The sequence below is a fragment of the Puma concolor genome, chromosome D1 (genome assembly GCF_028749965.1).
Source record: "Puma concolor isolate L17-30 chromosome D1, mPumCon1.1.hap2, whole genome shotgun sequence".
NCBI lineage: Eukaryota > Metazoa > Chordata > Mammalia > Carnivora > Felidae > Puma > Puma concolor.
Window position 1 is genome coordinate 4,384,302 of NC_141676.1, and position 23,495 is coordinate 4,407,796.

Genomic DNA, 23,495 nt, shown 5'->3' on the forward strand with positions numbered 1-23,495 from the left:
TTCCTCGGAATCTAATGCCAGGGTAGGAAAACCTGAACTAAAACTGACCAGTTGCTGGAGGCTCAATGGGGACAACTCTTAAGACTTAAAAGACCCAGGAGGATTGTTAAGTTTTACCTCCAGGAGTTCGACCAGGTCCTTAGAGCGAGCATAGGAGAAAAATCTGCTCTGGCGGGGGGAGGGGAAAGGGAACAATTCCCAAACACTCCAGAGCTTTCTGATCTTCCCAAGGCCCGCCCTCAGGAGAAACCGTCTTACCTGAGCGTAACCTCTGGGGTTTTATCGAGGTCTTCCTCTTGGGGAAAGGGGAAAAGTCAACTCTAGCCATCCTGCCTCATCTATAAGGAGGGGAAAAAGTGGAGAAGCACTCAAGTTCAGAGGAAGGGCACAGGCTCACCAAGACTGAGATCCACCCACAGGACGGCGGCCCGGCTCCCCTCCCGGCGCGTTACCGGGACGCTTCTAAAGGCCTGTTTACCACAGTCACTTTTACCCAGTGCATCATGTCCACCTTTCAAAAGAGATTACAAAGCACACTAAAGGCAAAAAACAGTCTGAAGAGACTGAACAAGCATCAGAACCACAGTCAGATACGACAAGGACATTGGAATTATCAGACAAGGAACTTAAAAATATTTTTAATGTTTATTTATTTTTGAGAGAGAGACAGAGCATGAGCAGGGAGGGGCAGAGAGAGAGAGGGAGACACAGAATCCAAAGCAGGCTCTGAGCTGTCTGCACAAAGCCCGATGCAGGGTTTGAACTCGTGAACCACAAGACTATGACCGAAGGCAAAGTCAGACGTTTAACTGACTAAGCCACCCAGGTGCCCCTGGAATTTTAAAAAACTATAATGTGCCAGCCAAGCGCGTTAATGGAAAAGACAGGCAAATGAGGTAACGGATAGACAACAGAAAAAGAGGTAGGCATTTTGAGGAAGAATCAAAATGAAATGCTAGAGATCAAAAACACCGTAACAGAAATGAAGGATGCCTTTGACGGGATCACTAGCAGCCTGGACATGGCTGAGGAAAGAATCTGATTCTCTAGCTATGACACTAAAGACGTCCAAAATGGAAAGGCAAAGAGAAAAACAGGTTGAGAGGAAGAAAACGAAACAGAATATCTCAGAACTGTGGGACAATAACAAAACATGTAAAAAGGAACACGAAAAAAGGAACAGAAGCAGTGATGATGGAAATCTCCCCAAATTAACATCAGACACAAACCATAGATCCAGGAATCTCGGCGAACGCCAAGCAGGTAAATGCAAAATACAAACAAAGCAAGAGCCCAAAAGACCTACATCAGGGGGCACCTGAGCGTCTCAGTCAAGTGAGTGTCTAACTGTCGACGTCAGCTCGGGTCATGATCCCAGGGCGGTGAGATGGAGCCCAGGGTCAGGCTCTGCGCTGAGTGGGGAGCCTACTTAAGATTCTCTCTCTCTCCCTCTGCACCTTTCCCCCACTCACATGCTCGTGCGCCCTCTCTCCCTAAACTAAATGGTAAAGAGGAAAAAAAAAAAAGTACATTGACACATCATATGCTGTCTGCCTATTTACTTATTTACTTATTTAAGAGCGCATGAGTGGGGAAGAGGAGCAGAGGGAGAGAAAGCCTTCAGTAGGTTCCACCCTCAGTGTAGAGCCTGACGCAGTGCTCCTTCTCACAACTGTGAGATCACGACCTGAGCAGAAATCAAGACTTGGATGCTCAACTGAGTATTCCTTCCCACTGAGATCATGATCTCAGGCGAAAGATTCTTCTCTCCTGTTCCCTCTACCCCACCCTGCTCATGCATGCGCTCTCTCAACAAACAAACAAATTATAGAGACGTGTCTTTATACGCAAGAAAATGGGGGGAGTCACATCACACTGACGCTAATTAAAACAAAGTGGGGAGTAGCTATTTTAATTTCAGACAGAGCAGACTTCAGAGAAGGAAAGTTATCAGGGGTATGGAGGAGTATCACAAAACGAAATAGGGGTCAGTACTCTAAAACATGACAACCCTTCCTGTTACACACCTAACAATCAGAGCAGCAAAATACACAAATCAGCAAAATAACCTGGGTGGCTCAGTCAGTTGCGCACCCGACTCTTGATTTCGGCTCAGGTCATGGTCCCAGGGTCCTGGGATGAAGCCCCTCATCGGGCTCCAGGCTGAGTGTGGAGCCTGCTTAACATTCTCTCTTTCTCTCCTTCTGCCCCTCTCCCCAGCTCTCTCTCTAAAAATTAAAATCATTTTTAAAAAATACATGAATCAAAAACAAAACTGGGGTGCCTGGGTGGCTCAGTCAGTTAAGCATCTGACTCTTGATTTTGGATCGGGTCATGGTCCTGGGGTAATGGGATCAAACCCCGTGTCAGGCTCCATGCTGGGTGTGGAGTCTGCTGAGATTCTCCCTCTCCCTCTAAATTAAAAACAAACCAACAGAACTGCAAGGAGAAATAGATGAATCCACTATTATAATTGCGGTCTTCAAGACCATTCTATCAGAAATGGACAGATCCAGCAGGCAGAAAATCAGTGAAGACCTAACTGAACTCAACACAGCACCACCAATCAACTACATATAACTGACAGGTATAGACTATTTCATCCAACGTCAATTACACATTTTTCTTAAACTCACATGAACACTCACCAAGACATACCACATTCTAGGACATGAAACACACCTTAACAATTTAAAAGAAGAGACATCACACAATGTCTGCTCTCAGAACAATGCAATGAAGTCAGAAATCAGTAGCAGAGATCTGTAAAATCCCAAAGTACTTGAAAATTAAACAGCATACTTCTAAAAATCACATGAATCAAAGAAAAAAAAATCTCAAGAGATCTTTAAAACTTTTTGAACAAAATGAAAATGAAGATACAACGTTTCAAATCTGGGAGATACAGCTACAGCAGTGCTTACAGGGAAATTTATAGTAGTGAAAACACATTAGAAAACAAAGATTTAAAATTAATACCCTAAGCTTTCATCTTGAAAATATAAAGAGCAAATTAATTCCAAGGTAAGCAGAAAATTGAAATAATGAAAACAGAACTCAATGAAACCGAAAGCAAGAAATCAATAGAGAAAAATCGACAAAGCCAAGAGATGGTTCTAAAAACAAACAAACAAACAAACAAACAAACAAAAAATTCAATAAAATTTATAAGCCTTTCTCCAGGCTAACGAAAAAAGACCCAATTGCTAATATCAGAAATGAAAGAGGGGCTATCACTCCAGATCCCATGGACAATAAAAGGATAACAGGGTGCCTGGGTGCTTTGTCAGTGGAGCATGTGACTCTTGATCTTGATTTACACTGGATGTAGATAGTAATTAAAAGTAAAGTCCGAAGGGGCGCCTAGGTGGCTCAGTTGATTAAGCGTCCATCTTTGGCTCAGGTCATGATCACGCACCCCATGCGTCGGGCTCTGTGCTGACAGCTCAGAGCCTGGAGCCTGCTTCAGATTCTGTGTCTTCCTTTCTCTCTGCCCCTCCACTGCTCGTGCTCTGTCTCTGTCTCTCAAAAGCAAGTAAAAATGTTTAAAAATTTTTTAAATAAAATCTTAAAAATAAAACAAAAGGGTAACAAAAGGATGAACTGTATGGCCACTAATTTCATAACCAAGACGAAATGGACCAATTCCTTGAAAGATACAATCTGTCACAACTCACTCAAAAAGAAATAGACAATCTGACTAGGCCTGTATCAACTTAAGAAAATGAATCCGTGATACATAACCTTCCAAAACAGAACATACCATGCCCAGATGGATCTACTCATGAAGTCTATAAAACATTTAAGGAAGAAATGATACCAATTCCCTATAATCCCTACCAGAAAACAGAAGCAAAAGCAATACTTCCTAACTCATTTCTGAGACAAGCATTAGGCTAGTACCCAAACCAGACAAAGACCTTACAAGAGAACTACAGTTCAGTATCTCTCATAAACACAGATGCAAAAATTCTCAATAACATATAAGCAAATCAAATGCAACAAGGCATAAAAAGAATTATAAACCAAGCAGGATTTATCCCAGGTATACAAGACTGGTTTAATATTTGAAAATCCATTAATGTAATTCATATCAACAGGCTAAAGAAAAAATCACATGATCATATCAATAAATGCAGAAAAGGCATCTGACAAAATCCAACACTCATCTGTGTAAAAACTCCCAGCAAACTGAGATCAGAAACAATTCGATTCAAATCCAATCAAAATCCCAACAAGTTACTTTGTGCGTACTGACAAACTGATTCTATGGCTTACATCAAGAGACGAAAGACCCAAAACCACTAACTCCATACCGAAGGGAAGGAAAGGAAAGAACGAAGTTGGAGGACTGGCACTACTGACTTTCAAGACTTACTATAAAGCTACAATGATCAAGACGGTGTGGCGCTGATGAAAGAACAGACAAATCAGTGGCACGGGACATAATGACGGTCAACTGATCTTTGACAGTGGTGCAAAGACAGGTCTTTTCAACAAACGGTGCTGGAACAGCTGGACAGCACACGCAAAAATAAAACTCCCATACTCTTCACAAGTTAGCCCTAAATAAGGGGAACTTGGGCGGCTCAGTCACTTAGGGATCCGACTCTCGATTTGGGCTCAGGTCATGATCTCACCGTCTGTGAGACTGAGACCTGCACTGACAGCACGGAGCCTGCTTGGGATTCTCTCAACCTCTCTCTCTGCCCCTCCTCCTCCTCTCTCTCCCTCAAAATAAACAAACTTTTAAAAAAATGTTTAAAAAAAAGAAAAATTCACAATCTCCTACCCTAGTCAAGATTTTAAAACCAAAGCCAGCAAAGGTTCGTCAAATAAGCCATTAGTCATTAAGAAAGTCAACTTGTGGCCTGAACCACTTGTTCTGTGAGAAAGTCTGTGACTTCTACCTAGAAATTAGAACACTTGCAAAAAAAATAAAGAAGTAAATAAACATTCAAAAATTCAAATTCCCCGAAGTTACTTTCTATGGAAAAAGGAGCAAAGCTTTAATCCCTCCATACTACATGGGAAGAAACTGGGGCTCAGAATGGGGAAAGAATCTGCCCAAAGTCAGCCAGCTAGTCTGGTCGCACCGAGGTTCCAATGCAGTTCCCATCAACTAAACAGCCCTTTCTCAGAACCATTCCGGCCAGACTGCCTCTCTCCCTCCCACAGGCTCCTTCTTCATATGAAAGATGAACATCCTACACTCATCTTGGGGGAAAACTTAAAAATAATGCGTGTAATGAATCAAACACAAGTGACAACTAACAGGCACAGGGCCAACAAACTAGGAAGAGACGCAATTGACACATACCAGGGTGAGGCAGGTAGGGTGAGCTCGGGCAGACTGAGGAGGGTTTACACTGAACAGGAGGCAATTCAGCAGTAACTGACATGAAGAATCGAAAAACAGGCCTGACAATGCGGCAAACAGCAGGAATGGACGTTCTCTATTTTTTTTCTGGAGACACATACAAACATGCCCAATACTGTTCATTTTTGATCCTTGCAACAATTCTGCCAAACCAGCTCTCTCTCCACTCCGTGCCCCCTACAATTCTTTCTCATTCTTTCCTCAATGCGCTGGAAGATTATCGAGCTTTGGTTTTTGAAGTTTGATGAAAACAATGGTGACACTGTCTGTGCATTTCAAACTCTTTGTCCTCATTGAAACATCACTGGGACAGGACCAGAGGCCGCTAGTAGGTCTTTGTTCCTGACGTCGGCTGCCCTCTCCGAGAAGGGCTGCGGTGGAAGCAGGACCACAATCTGGGGGCCTGTGGACCTCAGGGCCACAAAGCGACGTCAACCCTAGCCCAGCCTGCACACCCTCAGGTCCACTGATGCCTCTTTTGTTTCCGATTGTCCCTCTTTCATTCGTTAGTCAAAGTAAGAAAAGACTTAGCGTAAAGAAGTAAGTGCACAACGCTCCCTCCCGCCCTCACGACAGGCCACGTGTTACAAACGCTGACATGCACTCTCCCTTTTCTCCTGGCTCATTGCCTGTTTTGATCCGTCACCCCTTTTCCAGATTATTTTTGGTGTTCTGTATTGGCCGGTCACATTTAAGGTTCACACAAAGGTTTTCTAGCAATCAAATGATTCCACGCTAAAAAGGTGATTATCTTTGAAGTCTTTCCCATTTCTGGATATAAAAATGAGCTAACTAATGTGAAAGAGTAGAAAATCTCTAAGAAATTCCTTACTGACACAGGACCACTCCACACTAAAAAAACTTCACATCTGCCAGCTCTTAACAAAATGAACATCTTATATTGTAATTTCTCAGGTTTTTTGAATACTGACCAACATGTATGCAAAAACGTGTTTCCGGTACCTGATTATTCAGAGGTAACAAGACCAAAAGAATAATCCAAAATAAAAGATAATGCCACCAACCTAAAATTGAAAGACACTAAACACAGCTGCTGAACTGACCAACATAATGAGTGTTTTAGGAACAGAACACCTCAAATTCCCGGATAAGGAACAACTGACCGCTAACTTCCAGCTAATCTCAAAAGCAGCAATGGTCAGGGCACTTGAGTGGCTCAGTCCGTTAAGCATCCAACTTCAGCTCAGGTCATGATCTCACGCTCCGTGAGTTCAAGCCCCGTGTCGGGCTCTGTGCTGACAGCTCAGAGCCTGGAGCCTGCTTTGGATTCTGTGTCTCCCCCTCTCTCTGCCCCTCCCCTGCTCATGCTCTGTCTCCCTCGGTCTCAGAAATAAATAAAAACATTTAAAAAAAAAAAAAAGCAGCAATGGAAAAAAGACAGGAAATACTGTCAAAGTGCTAAGGGAAAATAATCATCAATCTAGAATTGGGTATCAGACAAAAAACTGCTTTTCAAGAATAACAGTATATTAGGGGCCCCTGGGTGGCTCAGTTAGTTGAGCATCCGACTTCGGCTCAGGTCACGATCTCAGTTTGTGGGTTTGAGCTCCGCATCCAGCTCTGTGCTGACGGCTAGGAGCCTGGAGCCTGCTTCCGATTCTGTGTCTCCCTCTCTCTCTGCCCCTCCACTGCTCACGTTCTGTTTCTCTCTCAAAAATAAATAAACATTAAAAAACACACACACACAGTATATTAAAAAAAAGTACTGTCTCATCTGTGGGATTTTAAAAGCAGCAAAATGAAAACTAGGTAACAGCAGCAGATTAATCGGGAAGGAATGTAGACCAGAGCATTCAGAGGTTCTCATAAGGGTAAGAACCTCCGAATGAATGCTCTAGTCTACACTCCTTCCCAATTGTTTGTCAGGGCAAAGACATCAATTAACTACAGGCTGTTAAGTTAAATATGAAACATCCGCGGTTACCAAGAAAAGAGTGTCTAATCTCCGTATTACCGGGAATGGGTACAGGGGGTAGACAGGAGTAAAGAAAAAAAAATCCTATAATACACAAGGGAAGAAAAGAAAAAGAAACAACAAAAAGCCAAGTTAGAAAGCAGAAAATATGGTAGTAGAAATAACTATTTCGATCACAATGAACATAAATGGACTAACTCATCACTTTAAAGTCAAATTATAAAAATGTAATCTAGTTGGTGCTGCTTTCAAAAGGCACATCCAAAACATCAAAGCCACAAAAAAAACCTGTTGGTGAAAGGGCGGAAGAATAGGTATCAGGCGAACATTAACCGAAGTCACTGTGTACAGCTACACCCATGTGACAAAATATCCTTTAATGGAAAAGCATTCTGAGAGATTCACAAGAGAATGACAAAGTGTGCCAGTCACTGGAATTTAATGAGTCTAAACTTACAGGCACAGAGCAAAATCAGAGAGGGCTGCAGAGACGGGACCAGTGTCCCATCATTAACAGGGGCCTTCAACCACACCCTCCGTAACTGACATGACAGGAGACAACTAGTTAAGGTTACCAGTTTCAGTGTGAATTCAATTACTGTACTTCATCTAATACGTATGAGGAAACCTCACCTTAAAAACAGAAGCACACCCCAGCTTTTAAACACACTGGAACAGTGATAAAAATCTGCCACAAACCGGACACCATTAAAACAGCCTCAACAAAATTCAGAAACATCAAAATCACACTGGACCATGTTTTACTAACACGGTATGCTAGCAATCAGTAACAAAGCTTTAAAAAAACACATACATACACCAAAAGTTTTCAACATACTTTTTCTAAACTCTTAAGTCAAGGAAGAAATCATAATGAAAATCTGAAAACATTCAGAACTAAAAGAAACTCTACATAGCGAAACTTCTGAAATGTAGCTAAAGTGCTATTTGGCGGAAATTAACTACTTTATTTAGAAATACACGTATGCAGGGACGCCTGGGTGGCTCAGGTGAACGTCTGACTTCAGCTCAGGTCATGATCTCACGGTCCGTGGGTTCGAGCCCCGTGTCGGGGTCTGTGCTGACAGCTCGGAGCCCGGAGCCTGCTTTGGATGCTGTGTCTCCCTTTCCCTCTCTGCACCTCCCCTGCTTGCAACCTGTCTCTATCAGAAATAGAAATTTTAAAAAATACATGTACACTTAAGCATATGAAAAAGCTGAATATTAACGACATAAGCATCCTGTTTAATAAATTAAAGATCAGTGGGGTCCCTGGGTGGCTCAGTGGGTTGAGCATCCAACACTCAATCTCAGCTCAGGTCTTGATCTCAGGGTCATGAGTTCAAGCCGTGCACTGGTGGAGCCTATTCAAAAAGGTAAAAATATAAGTTAAAAATTAATGATGAATTACACATAAGGCAGAGATTCAAAAGAAATTAAAATTTAAAAATTTCTGCCAATATATTTGAAAATGAAGACAAAATAAACAGATTTTAGAAAAATGTAAATTACCAAATGGAACTCAAGAAAAATAAAGACGCTAATGATCCTGTAAATATTAAACCAAACAAATCAGTGATTTTAAAATGTCAGACAGAAAACACCAGGCAGGCTTTGTTGGTTTTACAGGCAAATGTTATCAAACACTGAAGGAAGAGGTAATTCCAATTTTACATATAAACTCTCTGAGAACAGCAGGAAGTACTATAGCTTATCTTATTAGACGAGAAAAGCTTTGATGGAATTTACCAAACTCGATACAAAAAAGGAAAATTGCAGACCAACAACAGACCAATCAACAGAGATCCATAAATCCTAAGATATTAGCGAGTCAGAAACATTTAAAAACACCAAAAAAAAATTCTTAAGACAGTATTTTTTCAGATATGTCACGATCAAGATGGATTTATTCCAGAAATGTAAGGTTAGGGGCGCCTGGGTGGCTCAATCGGTTAGGCGGCCGACTTCACCTCAGGTCATCATGATCTCACGGTCCGTGAGTTCGAGCCCCGCGTCGGGCTCTGTGCTGACAGCTCAGAGCCTTGAGCCTGGAGCCTGCTTCGGATTCTGTGTCTCCCTCTCTCTCTGCCCCTCCCCTGTTCATGCTCTGTCTCTCTCTGTCCCAAAAATAAATAAACGTTAAAAAAAAATTTTTTTTAAAAGAAATGTAAGGTTAATTTCAATATTACCTTAATTTCAAAATTACCGTATTCTTCTCACCTTACCAGATGAAAGTTGAAAAATCCTATTATCATCATCTTGGTAAGACACAGAAAATGCATTCAATTAAACTTAACACCCACTTGTGATTCTGTTTAATTCTCCACAAACAAATCCCGAAGGAATCTTCCTCAAGTTGCTAGAGGAAAGAAAAAGTGCCATACATTTCATCTCACAGTGGAAGATGAAAGCATTTCCTTTAGACCCAGGAACAAGACAATCATGTCTGCCATCACCATTCATCGTCTCCATTGCAATGGCTGTTCTGAAGCAGCGCATTAAGACTAGAAAAAGATATAAAGAGAAAAGTACTGCAAAGAAACGAACCGCCATTATTTAAAGATGAGATTACCGTCCACATAAAAACCCCACAAGAGTCCACAGGCACATTATTAAGTTAGAGAAGTTGCTGCACAGAAGAGCTGCATACAAAGGCAACCGCAATGTCATTGGGCAGCAAACAGAAAATTGAACTAAAAAAAAAAAAAGTCATTTCACGAGGCACCAGGGTGGCTCAGTCGGTTAAGCATCTGATTCTAGGTTTCGGCTCCGGTCACGATCTCACATTTCGTGAGATCGAGCCCTGTGTCAGACTCCTTGCTCACAGAAGGAGCCTGCTTAGGATTCTCTCTCCCTCTATTGCTGCACCTCCCCTGCGCACGTGTGCACGCTCTCTCGCGCGCGCGCTCTCTGGGTAAATTTTTAAAAAAATTTCCAACAGCAACAAAAACTATAAAAGTATCCAAAGAATAAACCTAACAAAAGATGTGTAAGACTTGTAGGGAGAAAAACCACAAAACTTTTTAAAAAACAACTACCCAGGGGCACCTGGGTGGCTCAGTCAGTTGAGCATCCAACTCTGGCTCAGGTCATGATCTCACAGTTCATGGGTTCAAGCCCTACGTCCGGCTCTGTGCTGACAGCGCAGAGCCTGGAGTTTCAATTCTGTGTCTCCCTCTCTCTCTGCCCCTCCCCTGCTCATGCTCTCGGTCTCAAAAGAAAAAGATAAACATTAAAAAAAAATTAAAAAAAAAAAAACAAAAAAACAACTACCTGTAAACTAAAAGTCTGTTTCCTCTTCTATCTGGCCAGTACAGTGTCAGAAGACACTGACATCCTGTTTTGTCCTTTAATTCCATGCTTTCGATAAACACGTTTTAAAACGTCCCACAAACACAGTAAAAAGACAAGTCACAAATTGGGAAAAGACATTTTTCCCAATAATCAAAGATTATTAATCAGAATACACAAGAGTTTCTACAGGGGAGACTGGCTGGCTCAGTGGTGGAGCGTGCGACTCGATCTCAGGGTGGTGAGTTCAGGCCCCACACTGGGTGTAAAGTTAAACTTTAAAAAAAAATGAGAGGAAAAAGAATTCCTACAGATAAGAAAAAGCAAACAACTCAGTTTAAAAAAAAAAGAAAGAAACAGCCATTTCACAGAAGTGGAAATCTAAATAACCAAAAAGATGCTTAACTTCATCAGTAGTCAGAGAAAAGAACAGTAAAACCATGCAAAAATGAGGGGCGCCTGGGTGGCTCAGTCAACTGAGTGTCTGACTTCGGCTCAGGTCGTGATCTCACGGTCCGTGAGTTCGAGCCCCGCGTCGGGCTCTGTGCTGACAGCTCAGAGCCTGGAGCCTGCTTCAGATTCTGTGTCTCCCTCTCTCTCTGCCCCTAACCCACTCACATTCTGTCTCTGTGTCTCTCAAAAATAAACATTAAAAAACAAAACAAAACCTATGCAAAAATGAGAATCTGAAGAGACTTTCTTCTAAGGGATGGGATGGGACAGCCAACCAGCCAGTGAGCACACGTGGGCCTGTCCACCAGCATGAGTCATCGGGGAAGTGCAGCTCAAAACCACAGGGAGATACCACACTCCACACCCACTAGGCTGGCTATTAATGTTTTTAAAACGGAAAATAATAAATGTCAGCAAGGACACGGAGAAACTACAACCCTGATATAGTGCTGGGGGGAATGTAATATGGTGCAGCCACTTGGGAAAACAGTTTGGTAGTTCCTCAAAATGTTAAACATACCATTACCACGATCCCCAACAATTCCACTCCTAAGCATACGCGGAGGAAAATAAGAACGTTATGTCCGCCCAAAGACGTGTACACAAATGCTCTTAGCGGTACTACTCACGATAGTCAAAAAGCAGAAACAACCCACCGGATAACGACACGTGGTGTATCCATACAACAGAACATCACTGGACAATAAAAAGCAACACACTACCGAAACTGACACCTTCTACAACGTGGACGAACCTTGAAAACGTTTTGCTAAGCCAAAGAAACCAGACATGAAAGAACTCACAGTGTGCGATTCCAATCACATGAAATGTCCAGAACAGGCAAATCTACAGAAAGAGAAGGTGCACGGTGGTTGCCAAGAGGTAAGCAGAAATAGGGACTGACTGCTCGAGGGGACAAGGTTTCTTTGGGGGGGGGGGGGTGCGAGAGGAGGGATGAACACGTTCTAAAATTAGACTGTGGCACTCATGACACGATTCTATAAACACACGAAAACCTGTTAAATTCTACACTTCAGATGGATGAAGTGTATATGTGAATTCTATCTCAATAAGGTTGTTATATTTTTAAAAATGAGATGTAGGTTCGTACCCACCAAATTGGCAAATATAAAAGTGTGACAAAGCCAGCGCTGGCAAGGATGCGGGACAACAGCGCCTGCAGGAAGGCAAGTGGAAGAGCCACCCTGGAATACAATCTGCAGCGTTTACGCAAGTTAAAGATGTTCAGGTCCCGCACTTGTACTTCGCTGCACTTCTCTTCAAGGCCTACGCCCTGGAGAAACGTTTCTGCCTTTGTTCAAAGCGGCACCAGCACCGTTTCTCTACTGGAAACAACCCTATCCTCCAGTGCTGGGACAAAGACGAGATGAGACGTATGTGCGCGGTGAGCAACAGGACAGAGCACAGAAGCCGGGAGGCGTGAAGCACGGCCACGTGCCCAAGGGTGGCCGCAGCTGCCCGTCTACACACGCTCACTCCCCCCGCCCCCCACCAGTGGCAGCTCCGTGGCCCCCCCCCCCCCCGACAGCCCCTCCCCTGACCTCCTCTGGCTTTGCCACTTAGGCTCCAGGAAACTCACAACCCCACAGGGCCTGCTCGTGTCTGGTAAGACAAAGGCAAGTGCAGGCGCTGCTCTCCCCTGAGCGTGGCCTGACTTTCCCTCGGCTTCCGCACCTTCTCTCCTCTCCTCTCGCCCCACCAGCCGCCACTCACCCTAACGTTCACGGACTGCTGCTAACTTCCTATTTCCCCAAGAGATGAAAGAAAGAGGGAAATGCCCACGTGCTCCCACTGCCCTGCGCCCCGCAAGGAGGAGCCCACGGCTCCGGCCCGTGTCCCCCCTGCGTCCCCGGTCGCTCACTCTCTGAACAATCAATCATGTCCCCCAGTGTTACAAAATGCCGTGATTTCTCCCATCTCGACAAAACCTTCTCGGGGTCCCAAATGTCCCTTCAGCGTCCCAGCACACGCCCAGAAAGAACTCTACCTGCTCTCCTCTCCATCCTCCGTGAACCCTCCCCCCCAGGCTTCTCGTGCACCGCCACGTAGGAACTGCTCTCGTCAAGGTCATCGACAACTTCCGTGCTGCCAAAACCACCCAGCGAGGCCTGGGCCTCATTTCACTTGACCAGATGCAGTAGCACTGGCCGCAGGTCCCCCAGCCCGGTCCTCCTCTTCCTCCTCCGCCTCGGAGGCCGTCTTCCCGTCGTGCCTGCCGACTCGGTCCTCATTCCTCAGTGTCCCCATTCCACCTTGGGGCTCCCAGGTGCCCTCACAACACAGACGACCAACATTTCCGTCCTCAGCCCAGACCTCTCCCCCCAAGTGCAGACAGCCGAACCCTGCACGTGTCCGGCTGGCCCTCTAAAAGCTCCACAAACTTACCAGGTCCGAGCTCTCCCCAGCCTTTGGTAAGATGTCCGCACCCTGCACCTCCCGCGGTCTTCCCGTTCTTCACAGGTGACAACCCCCACGGCCAGCAGAGCCCCGCACCCTTCACTCTGCTCCCACGCTCCCATTCCATCTGCCCACAAACCCCGTCAGCTCTACCTTCAAGAGGCATCCAGAACCCACCCACTTCTCACGGCCACCCAGTGCCCCTCAGTCCCAGCTGCCACTACTGCTGACGGGTCCTGTGGCAGCACAGGGGCAGCTGTTCTCACAGCTTCGGGGGACTCTCCGAAAACATAAGTCAGGCCTCGTGCCACACTTCTGCTCCAAACACTATGGGGACCTCCCATCTCATTCAGAGGAAAAGATAAAATCGTAATGCTGGCCCGTGTGACTGGCTCGCAACCAGCACCTCTGCCACTCTCCCCCGGGCTCTCCCTCCAGCCAGCGGGCTTCCCCAGTGTCCCTTCAACACAGCAGGCACGACCCTTCTTCGTGCCCCCAGCTGACTCTCTGCCTGTAAGGCTCCTCCAAGCCCCGGCCCCAGGGCTCCCTCACCTCCTTCTCAAGGAGGTCCACCCTGACCCCCTTTCAATCTTCAAACAGCCCCCACCATCCCACCTCCCCGCTTTACTTTCCTCCCTACGATATCATCACTCACCATATCACTGCCGCAGCTTTGACCTACCTCTTAACTATCTTTGCCCAATGAATTGTAAGCTCCATGAGGACAGAGACTTTTGTCCGCTTTACTCATGCCAACGCACCCAGCATCAGAACATAGGTCTTAGCGCCTAAGACATAGTAAGTACTCAAACATTTGAATGAAGGAATCTCAAAACACATTGTGGGGGAAGGGGGAAGTCACAGAACAAAATGATTCAATTCGTATACTTAAAAGATGGCAAAAAATTAAGTTACATTATATAAGGATACATTCACATATGGCAACACCACAAAGAAAATGATACATGTAGGGTAGTGCTTGCCCTCCTGAGGTCAGAAGAAAAGGTGGTCAGAGAAAGACCTAGAGAGAGCCACAGGTACTGGCAACATTCTATTCCTTAAGCTGGTTACTGGCTACACAGTTGCTGGTTTTAACATTTACCATCTACACACCCTGCTCCACTCTCTCTGAATTGATGATCTCATAAAAAATTAAAATACAAAAGCAGGTTAGAGCAGGACAGCCCACCACCTGTCTCTCGTGAGGTTTTAGCTTTTGGAATAGTTTTATTATTTTTTCACTAGCATATAATTGACGAACAATATTATCCTAGTTTGAAACGTACAACATAGCGATTTGGTATTTATACACTCCACACTGTTTTTGTAAATACTGTTCCACTGGAAGACAGCCAGCCTCATTTGTTTACATGTTGTGTATGGCTGCTTTCACGCCACAACAACAGAGCTGAGTAGTTACAGAGATTCTACACCCCGCAAAGCCTAACATATTTACTAACTGGTCCTCTACCGAGAAGAGGTGTCTGGTTGTGATGCGGAATGTGTAAAGAAATTAAGTGCAAAATAAAGAAAGATCCAATCGTATGTTAAAACACATCGATCCCTCAAGGCCTGTGTGATTTTCTTCAAGAACACAGTACGCCGAAAAATACAGTTCTACGAAACAGAGGACACTCTAAAGCAAACGGAGTTACCTTTACAATGTCGCAAGAGGGATTTTAAAGACTGTTTTAGAGAGCAAGGTACAAAACCTCAAATATATGATCTCTACTGACATCAAAGAAATATGATATTCACCTAAGCATACATAATATAATCCAGATTTGAAAAAAAAGTGCATATCAACACTAACGCCGTAAGCCCCCCTCATCCGTATCACTATCACCCAGGACCACCCCAGAGCAGTTCGTCGGACCTCAAAGTCCTCGAAGATCCCTTAAAATTCCATTTTACCTCTTTAGAGCATTCACTACACCTTATATTAGAGACATTTCTGTACTTACTTCTATTGTTATTATGAAGAAGATTGAGAACAGTAATACCAATAAAAATATTACTCTGTTCTAACCATTGTGCAAATGAGTTTCTATTTAATATTCATGTCACAGATAAGGAAACTAAGGAACAAAGATGTCGTCGGACATTAGGGTTACACAGCTGGGAAGACTTTGGGAGCCAGAACTCAAAGCCAGCTATTTTAGGTCCTCGCATACTCTTGACCTCCATGATATACTCTGAATTGGGGAAAGAGAACCGTATTCATCTGTGAAACCCCCTTAGTTTAAAATACTATGCCATGACAGGCGCCAAATGCATAGTTGTTGAATTCATGTAAGGGTGTAATAAATTGAGGACGAGAGGTCTACAATGGGAAGGGCATGTTTTAACCAGAAGGGACAGGGTCTTGGCAAGCAGGCACCAGAGGCAGGCGAGACATGCCCCATGCCCGCTGTCCAGAGGCAACAGAAAACCTTTGTATCTCCAGGGAGACACTATCCCCTCGTCTGCTACAATGACAGAAAACTGACAAGTACTACCACCAAAAGGAAACAATTCAGAAATTAAGCATTTATTCTTAATTCTCAGTGAGATCCAGTTGTGATGTCACTCTTGAAACAAATGACACTAGAAACTGTGGTCTAGTGGGGCCACCAAAACCCAAAGGCATCACCCAGGAACAGAGAGATCTGTCTGCTGCCTATGGGTCCGTTCTCCAGCATGGCCTACACTTTTCTCTAAGAATCAATGACCTCGAAGTTTTGTTCCAGCTCCAAAACCATGACTTTCAAGAAAGGAAACCCCAAACAGCCAATCAAGTCAGTCTTTTCAATGTTCCTCCTGCCACTGCCCCCATCTAGAGACAGATGAACCATATGGTCAATGCATATGAACCACCAGGCCACCACGGAGCGTGACTTAGCGGGGAGTGTAGCACGCCCGCCTTACTTGCCTCGATCAGGGTCTCGGGGTGCCTCGCATGCTCACCCAAGCTTTCCTTTCTCTTCCTGCCAAAGCACGTCTCTGGTGCCAGCACTGCTGTTCAGATTTGTATCCAGGTACGGGAACTCAAGGCTCCAACCAGCAATCTGAAGAGCTTTCTCCAAATCTGGCTCGACATTCAGTCACACTCTTACTTCTGCAGCCTTTGTGTTCTACTCTCTAACTCCAAAATAAGAATCTGTAATTCATCTTTCCTTTGGGTTACCAGATTTCATGGCAGTCAAATCCTGGGGCACACAAGCCATTCAAGTCAATATGTATTCCCACCGAAAGAAATACCACCCTAGTCTTCTCCAAAGTCACCAAGAAGTACAAAACCAATCAGAGCTTCTCTATATTAGTAAAAAGATGTTCAGAACCAATCAAACTTCATCTGTATAAATTCACAGATGACTGTGTAGTCTTCACTAATACTTATTACAAAGCAGGTCAACACTAGCCAGCTGTGAGTGACGAGTAGTAAAACACTTCTGCTCAGAGCTAAGCCCAGACGGCTAAGTCCAGGACATGAAACTGTCCCCATTAAGGTGAGAAGTCCTTCAACTACTACCGAGGTTCCTCCTACTTGCGTCTTCACGAGCTGATCTTCCTGGTATCCAGAGGTCAGTCCACAATCATTTAAGCCCCGAAATAAACTGGGTACTGATCCGACTAGTAACTATCAACCCTCTCCACGTAAAGAAAAATAAATGGGGAGGGAGAGAGGAAGAAAGGGGTTTTCCGTGGCAACTAAATCTAAGCCAAAGTCAAAAGGCCACAGAAGCAAACCTCTAGTCAGCCTAGACCCAACTGCAGCAGGAAAAACAAAAAAAACACTCCCATTAGAGACACGATCAATTTCAAGGATGCTCAAGATGTTCATTCAGTGAGAACCTACACAGAGCCTCTGATCGGTACGGGAGCAGTCTGCGTTTCCAGTTTGACCAACAACCATCATCTATGGAGCAAAACCGAATACAGACCGATCCTATTCGCCATTACAAAACAGCTTCGCCAGCACAGAAACGGCACTGCTTTCTAAGACACACCAACCAAAGAAGCAAGGCAAAGTAACCACTTAATACACATAAGAAACAAAGGTGTAACTATTTTCTTAAGTAGCAAGAGACTTCTGGCAAATTCAACCCCCAAGGAGCAAAACCTAAGCTCTTTCTGCCCAGGCTTGTAGGGCCTCCCTGAGGAGCCTACTTACCTACACCGTGGACAATTCTAACAAGCTTTGTTACCTGGCCTCCCAGCCAAAACTGCACCCCTTTTATAATTGCTACCTCTCCCTCCAGAGTGCAAGTCCTTAAGTGCCTGTTCGTGAGTGAGTCCCTAATACGGCTCCTGGCAGAGTAAGGATTCAATTACTCTATTTGCTGATCAAATAAATGAAGATTAGAAGAAGTTGATGGGGGAGGGGTCGTTCGTCCTTCTCAACAACAGCCATAAGCTGATTTCAGGATGAAAGATTACAAAGTGCCACCATGATCTTCTTTCTCCCTTTTAGATGCCCAGATACTAACATTCAATTGCTGGAAATCTGTAGTTTTTAAACCAGTATTCTTCCATTCAACAAACAAGACGATCCAAATTGTAAGTATGTGTAAGAAAAGGATCTCTGCCCTTCTGCTAACGCACCTCTTCCCGCTCCCCAACTCCACCGCCCACCCCGCCAGGAAGAGAAACACTCCCCCATTTGGGTCAGAGTCCAGAGCACAGAGGAGCCTCCTTTCCTAGCAGGCAAGGGTCTCTGTGTTAAAATGTTATGCATGGAGTATGCCTCTCTCTTGTCCTAAAAAGGCAGAACTGGCAAAGAGATCCAGGGCTAACTCTCTGCAAACAGGCCTTCATTACAAAAGGAAAAAAAAAAAAAACAAAAAAAAACAAAACAAGAAGATAATGATGAAGCTTGCATCTAAAAACAGAACTGACAACTGACTGACAGGATGGGAGCAAAGGATATAAAACTCAAAAATCACGTTCTAGGAGTAGGAGCAAACAGCCCTAAACACCTGAGAGCTGCACCACACAGTGATGTATTCTCACGAGGTAAAGGAAAAGTTTCTAAATTATATTATAAAATCTATTCACTTAAAATTTCTTTTTAAGTTCGGTCTTCAGGGATGCCTGGGTGGCTCAGTCGATTAAGTGTCCGACTTCAGCTCAGGTTATGATCTCGCGGTTCGTGGGTTTGATCCCCGTGTCGGGCTCTGTGCTGACAGCTCAGAGCCTGGAGCTGCTTCCGATTCTGGGTCTCCCTCTCTCTCTGCCCCTCCCCTGCTCGCGTACTCGCTCCCTCTCTCTCTCAAAAAAATAAGTAAATATTAAAGTCCAGTCTTGAGGCACCTGAAACTAATGTGTGTACACCAAGTATCCCCACTACTAAGTGATCTCCTAGGTAGGATCTAGGTGCCACAAAGACAGAGCTCACAGGTCACCTGAAGGATTCCTTGGCCAACAAGTAGTCATTACTGTCTGTGGTCTTGAGCAGTGGTTCCAAAACCTAGCTACACTTCATTATTACCTAGGGAGCATTCTAAAAATATATTCTTGGGGCCCCTGGGTGGCTCAGTCAGTTGAGCATCTGACTCTTGATTTCGGCTCAGGTCATGATCTCATGGTTCATAGGATCAAGCCGTGAGTCGGGATCCACGCTAACAGCAAGGAGCCTGCTTGGGATTCTCTTCCTCCCACCGCTTCTCTGGCCCCTCCTGGCTCATTCTCATTCTCTCTCTCTCTCAAAATAAATAAATAAAACTTTAAAAAATATATTCTCAATACCACCACAAATTTCCAGAGGTGGGGTCCATCATCCTTGGTCTTAAAAATGTCCCAGGGGCACCTGGGTGGCTCAGTTGGTTAGGTGATCAACTCCTGATTTCAGCTCAGGTCATGATCTTGTGGTTTGTGGGATTCTCCCTCCCTCTCTCCTGCCCCCCCTTCCCTGCTCACATACACACAGTCTCTCTCTCTCAAAATAAAGAAACATTAAAAAACAACAACAACAAAAAGTCCTAAGTGATTCTAATGAGTGCCAGTCTAGCATCTATCTACAACAGAGTGTCTCAACTTCTACACTATTAATTTTTGGGGCTGGGTAATTTTAGGGTGTTATCTTGTGCATTACAGACCGTTTAGCAGCATCCCCGGCCTCTTATCTTCTAGAAGCCAAATTGCACATTGCCCACTCCCACAGGCAGGATGTGCAAAAATGTCTCCAGACATTGCCAGATGTTTCTTTAGGGGCAAAACTGCCTCCCAACCATGAAACACATACCTAGAGCAAATCAAAAACCAGTTACTTGAGATTCTCTTAAGGAAAAAGAAGAAATAAGACAGATGCTTAAAGCCAAGAGTCCAGGTTTATTTTTTTCAGTCCATCTCACCTAAGAAAAGTAGCTAACACACTACTCAGCCCACACAAGGACTCAGATCTTGACTTATGAGGACCAAACCACAGCTTCTTCTGCTTTTTATGAAATAAACTCAACGCTGAGTTTTAGGTAAGTAGATAATTAGAAGAACTGCATTGCCACTACCATGTATTCTTCTTAGGGGTAATAAAACATTATAAAATTTGGACCAACATATACTGAAGCTGCCTCTCAACTGCTCAAAATATGAAATTTCAAGAAAGAAGTTCACAATGGCAACAAACTAAATACCGATCCTGACAAATACTGTTGTTTTTTCTTAAATTTTTTTTTTGTAACATTTACTTACTTCTGAGAGACAGACAGAGACAGAGCATAAGTGGGGGAGGGGCAGAGAGAGAGGGAGACACAGAATCCGAAGCAGGCTGCAGGCTCTGAGCTGTCAGCACAGAGCCCGACGCGGGGCTCGAACCCATGAACTATGAGATCATGACCCAAGCTGAAGTCGGACGCTCATCCGACTGAGCCACCCAGGCGCCCCAGTGACAAATACTGTTTTAAGAAAGAGGTTTTTGTATACTAACTAACTGGAATTTAAAACTTGAAAGAAAAAAAAAAAAGAGAGAGAGATTTTTGCCTGTGATAAGCACAATGCCTTTGCACCAAAGCAATGCAAAAGTTACCTTAAAGGAGCGAACGTCACTCTGTCAAATCTTACCACCATTCATTTTCTGTCCAGCTGTGGTCTGATTCTCAAATTCTCAAGTAGTTAATTCAAACCAGCAAGTTTTTGTTTTGTTTTGCATACTTCACACAAAAGCTAAAGTTTTCTAATCCAAAACCCTGTTCTTAAGTTACCCCAGGCGAGATGCCCACCTCTACTTAAAGTGCACAGGGGAGGGGCGCCTGGGTGGCTCAGTCGGTTAAGCATTCGACTTCGGCCCAGGTCATGATCTCACGGTTTGTGAGTTCGAGCCCCGCGTCGGGCTCTGTGCTGACAGCTTGGAGCCTGGAGCCTGCTTTGGAGTCTGTGTCTCCCTCTCTCTCTCTGCACCTACCCAGCTCATGCTCACTCTCTGTCTCTGTCAAAAATAAACTTAAAAAAAAATTAAAAAATAAAAAATAAAAAAAAGTGCACAGGGGCACCCGGGTGGCTCAGTCAGTTAAGCATCGGACTTCGGCTCGGATCATGATCTCGCGGTCCGTGAGTTCGAGCCCGTGTCAGGCTCTGTGCCGACAGCTCGGAGCCTGGAGCCTGCTTCGGATTCTGTGTCTCCTTCTCTCTCTCTGCCCCTCCCCTGCTCATGCTCTGTCTCTGTCTCAAAAATAAATAAATTTAAAAAAAAAAAGTGCACAGAAACACTGCCCCAGTGCAAGCGAAGCAAGCCAGGTCCCAAGCCAAGTAACACCGAGGGAAGGGCACCACGGTTCCGAGTACCAGGGATTAAGAGACTGTGCGTATGTGTGTGACCCAGCGGATGGCATTCTGTGATCAGAGGCTCCAGACTCCCTAATCAGACACACCGAAGGCAAAACGCTTCCGAAGCACCCGCGGGAGAACGGTGACTTCCCAAACGAGGCTTGCTGAAGTACATCTCAACACGCAGCACCCTTGCAAACCTCGATAACCCGGAGAACACGGACGAACAGATACCGGGACCATAAAATTGGAGTTGACAGACACGGGGACCAATCGCACCGAGGGCCTCGTATCCCCAGGCAGGCAGGAAGAGAATCGGACCCGGGCTCCCGACGGGCTTTTCCTCAATTAACCGTTACCTCTCAGACAAAACACTCTGAAGCACCACCATGAGCTGATCACTTCAGGAAACACTGGTGATTTAACGAAGCTTCAGCTACCCCTCTCCTGGAAAAGTTAAAATAACGTCCAGCCTGTTTTCTCCGCAAAGCTGACGGTGAAATAAATACGCAGGGCTTTCTGGAGACCGTCACCGAGGGCCAGGGCTTACACTCTCATTTGACTTCCTAATGGTAATCCAAACATTTAAACGTCAAATTTAAATTGGTACCAACAGCCACTAACTGCACCAAGCTGATTCTGCGCGCCAGGCACCGTTGCTAACTCGTTCCCTCCCCACAAACTCGCGAGATGGACTATTATTATTGCCGTGTTACAGGGAAAGCAGACAAGCGGGGTAACTTGTCCAAGGTCGCAGAGCCAGCAAGTGGTGAAGCCAAGACCTCGAGCCAGGCACTCTAGCTTCGCAGCAGAGAAAAGCTGAAATCCCACCACCGCTCAGGAGACCTTCATTCGAGTGGCTGGACATCCGGAGCCCCTCTCCCACTCGCCGCCTCCCTGCAACGTGACCTTGAGGACAAAAATCAAAGTAAACTTCCCATTAGCAAAGCGGGACGATATCCACGCCGACGGGTGCTGTGGGGACGAAAGGAAACAACCACGTAAGAAGCAAAACATAAACAAAGCTCTAGCCGACCCGCCAGAAAGCGTTAAGAAGGACCGGGAACGCCACGGGAAGCTCGGAGGCTGAAGCGTCAGGGCACAGGGATGCTCGCAAGGGCTCATTCCGCGCCCTTACAACCGAAAAGTCCAAGTTGAGACGGGAGCGAGCGGCACCCGGGAGGAAAGCCCTCCGAGCCCGCAGCGGATGGGCTGCTTTAAGAGGGAGGTACTTCCAGCCACACGAAGGACCACCCCCCTCGCTCATATTCGCCGGGGAGGCGTTCGTGACCAGGTCTACCTCCGAGTCACAACACGGGAGTTAAAAAGCCGCTCGGAAGGCTATTTACATACTCCGAGCCGGCTTCTGCGTGTCCCGATGACTCTGCGGCCGAAGAGCCCAAACCCACAGAACTTGTTTCCCGCAGAACGGAGCCCAACAATGGCCTTCGAGAGTCTGCGGCGAGCTGCCGCCTCAACTTGACACGCTCGCGGGCCCGCGCCCAGAGAAGTTGTCCGGGGCGGGCCGGAGCCGAGCGGGGCCCGGCCGGGTTAGGGGCGCGCCCCGCCCGCCGCCGCCGCCGCCGCCGCCGCGCAAGGCCGCGGACGCCAACCCGGGCGCAAAGTTCGCCGCCGGCCCGCGGCCCGCCCCGGCGCCCGGCGCCGCCAGGCCCCCGCGGGCCGCGGCGGGCGAGCAGGCGGCTGACAGGCGCGGGCGGGAACGGGCCGCGGAGCCCGGGCGCCGCGCCTCCCCGGCCGCCGAGCGGCGAATTCCGGGGGGGGGAGGGGAGGGGGCCGGGACGCTCCCTCCCCGCGCCGCCGAGGCCGGGCGGAGGGGGCCTCGCCGTCGCCGCCCGCGCGCCGCGCGCCCCCCGCGCCCCCCGCGCCGCGGCCCGCTCCGCCGCCCCCACCCCCACCCGCATTACCTGGAGGTGCCCGCGACCCGCCGCTAGTCGCGCTCAGGCGGGAAACGCGCTCACCGACACCATCAGCGAAGCGCCCAAAATGGCGGACGTATCAAGCAGGCCTTGAGTTCCCCCCGCCCTCCCTCCGGCCGCCTCGCAGCCAGTCGCGACCCTATCTCCGCCCCCAGGTCCGCGCTCATTGGCCTTCCTCTCCCGCCCCCTACAGCCTATTGGATCGCCCGGCGGCCCGGTTGCGCCTACGCCGATTGGCTCACGGGCCCCGTCAGTCAAGCGCGAGGGGAGCATTCTTTTCCCATGGACTTGACGGATCCGGAACCTCTAGGACCCCGGAGTCTGGAGAAACAAATCAGAA

General features: G+C 46.2%; 1 protein-coding gene across 29 annotated transcripts in view; it reads right to left on the minus strand.

Moving 5' to 3' along the window:
• PPP6R3 (protein phosphatase 6 regulatory subunit 3) overlaps positions 1-23,282 on the minus strand; it is a 137,955-nt gene extending 114,673 nt beyond the window's left edge. For 28 of the 29 annotated variants that reach the window (XM_086676703.1, XM_086676702.1, XM_086676701.1 and 25 more), the window contains exon 1: positions 23,144-23,282. The gene's annotated coding sequence lies outside the window, so the exon portion shown is untranslated. Of the gene's footprint in view, positions 1-22,571; positions 22,729-23,143 lie in introns of those variants that run through there. The other variant, XM_086676677.1, reaches the window with a different exon arrangement.
• Between the last annotated feature and the right edge of the window lie 213 nt (positions 23,283-23,495).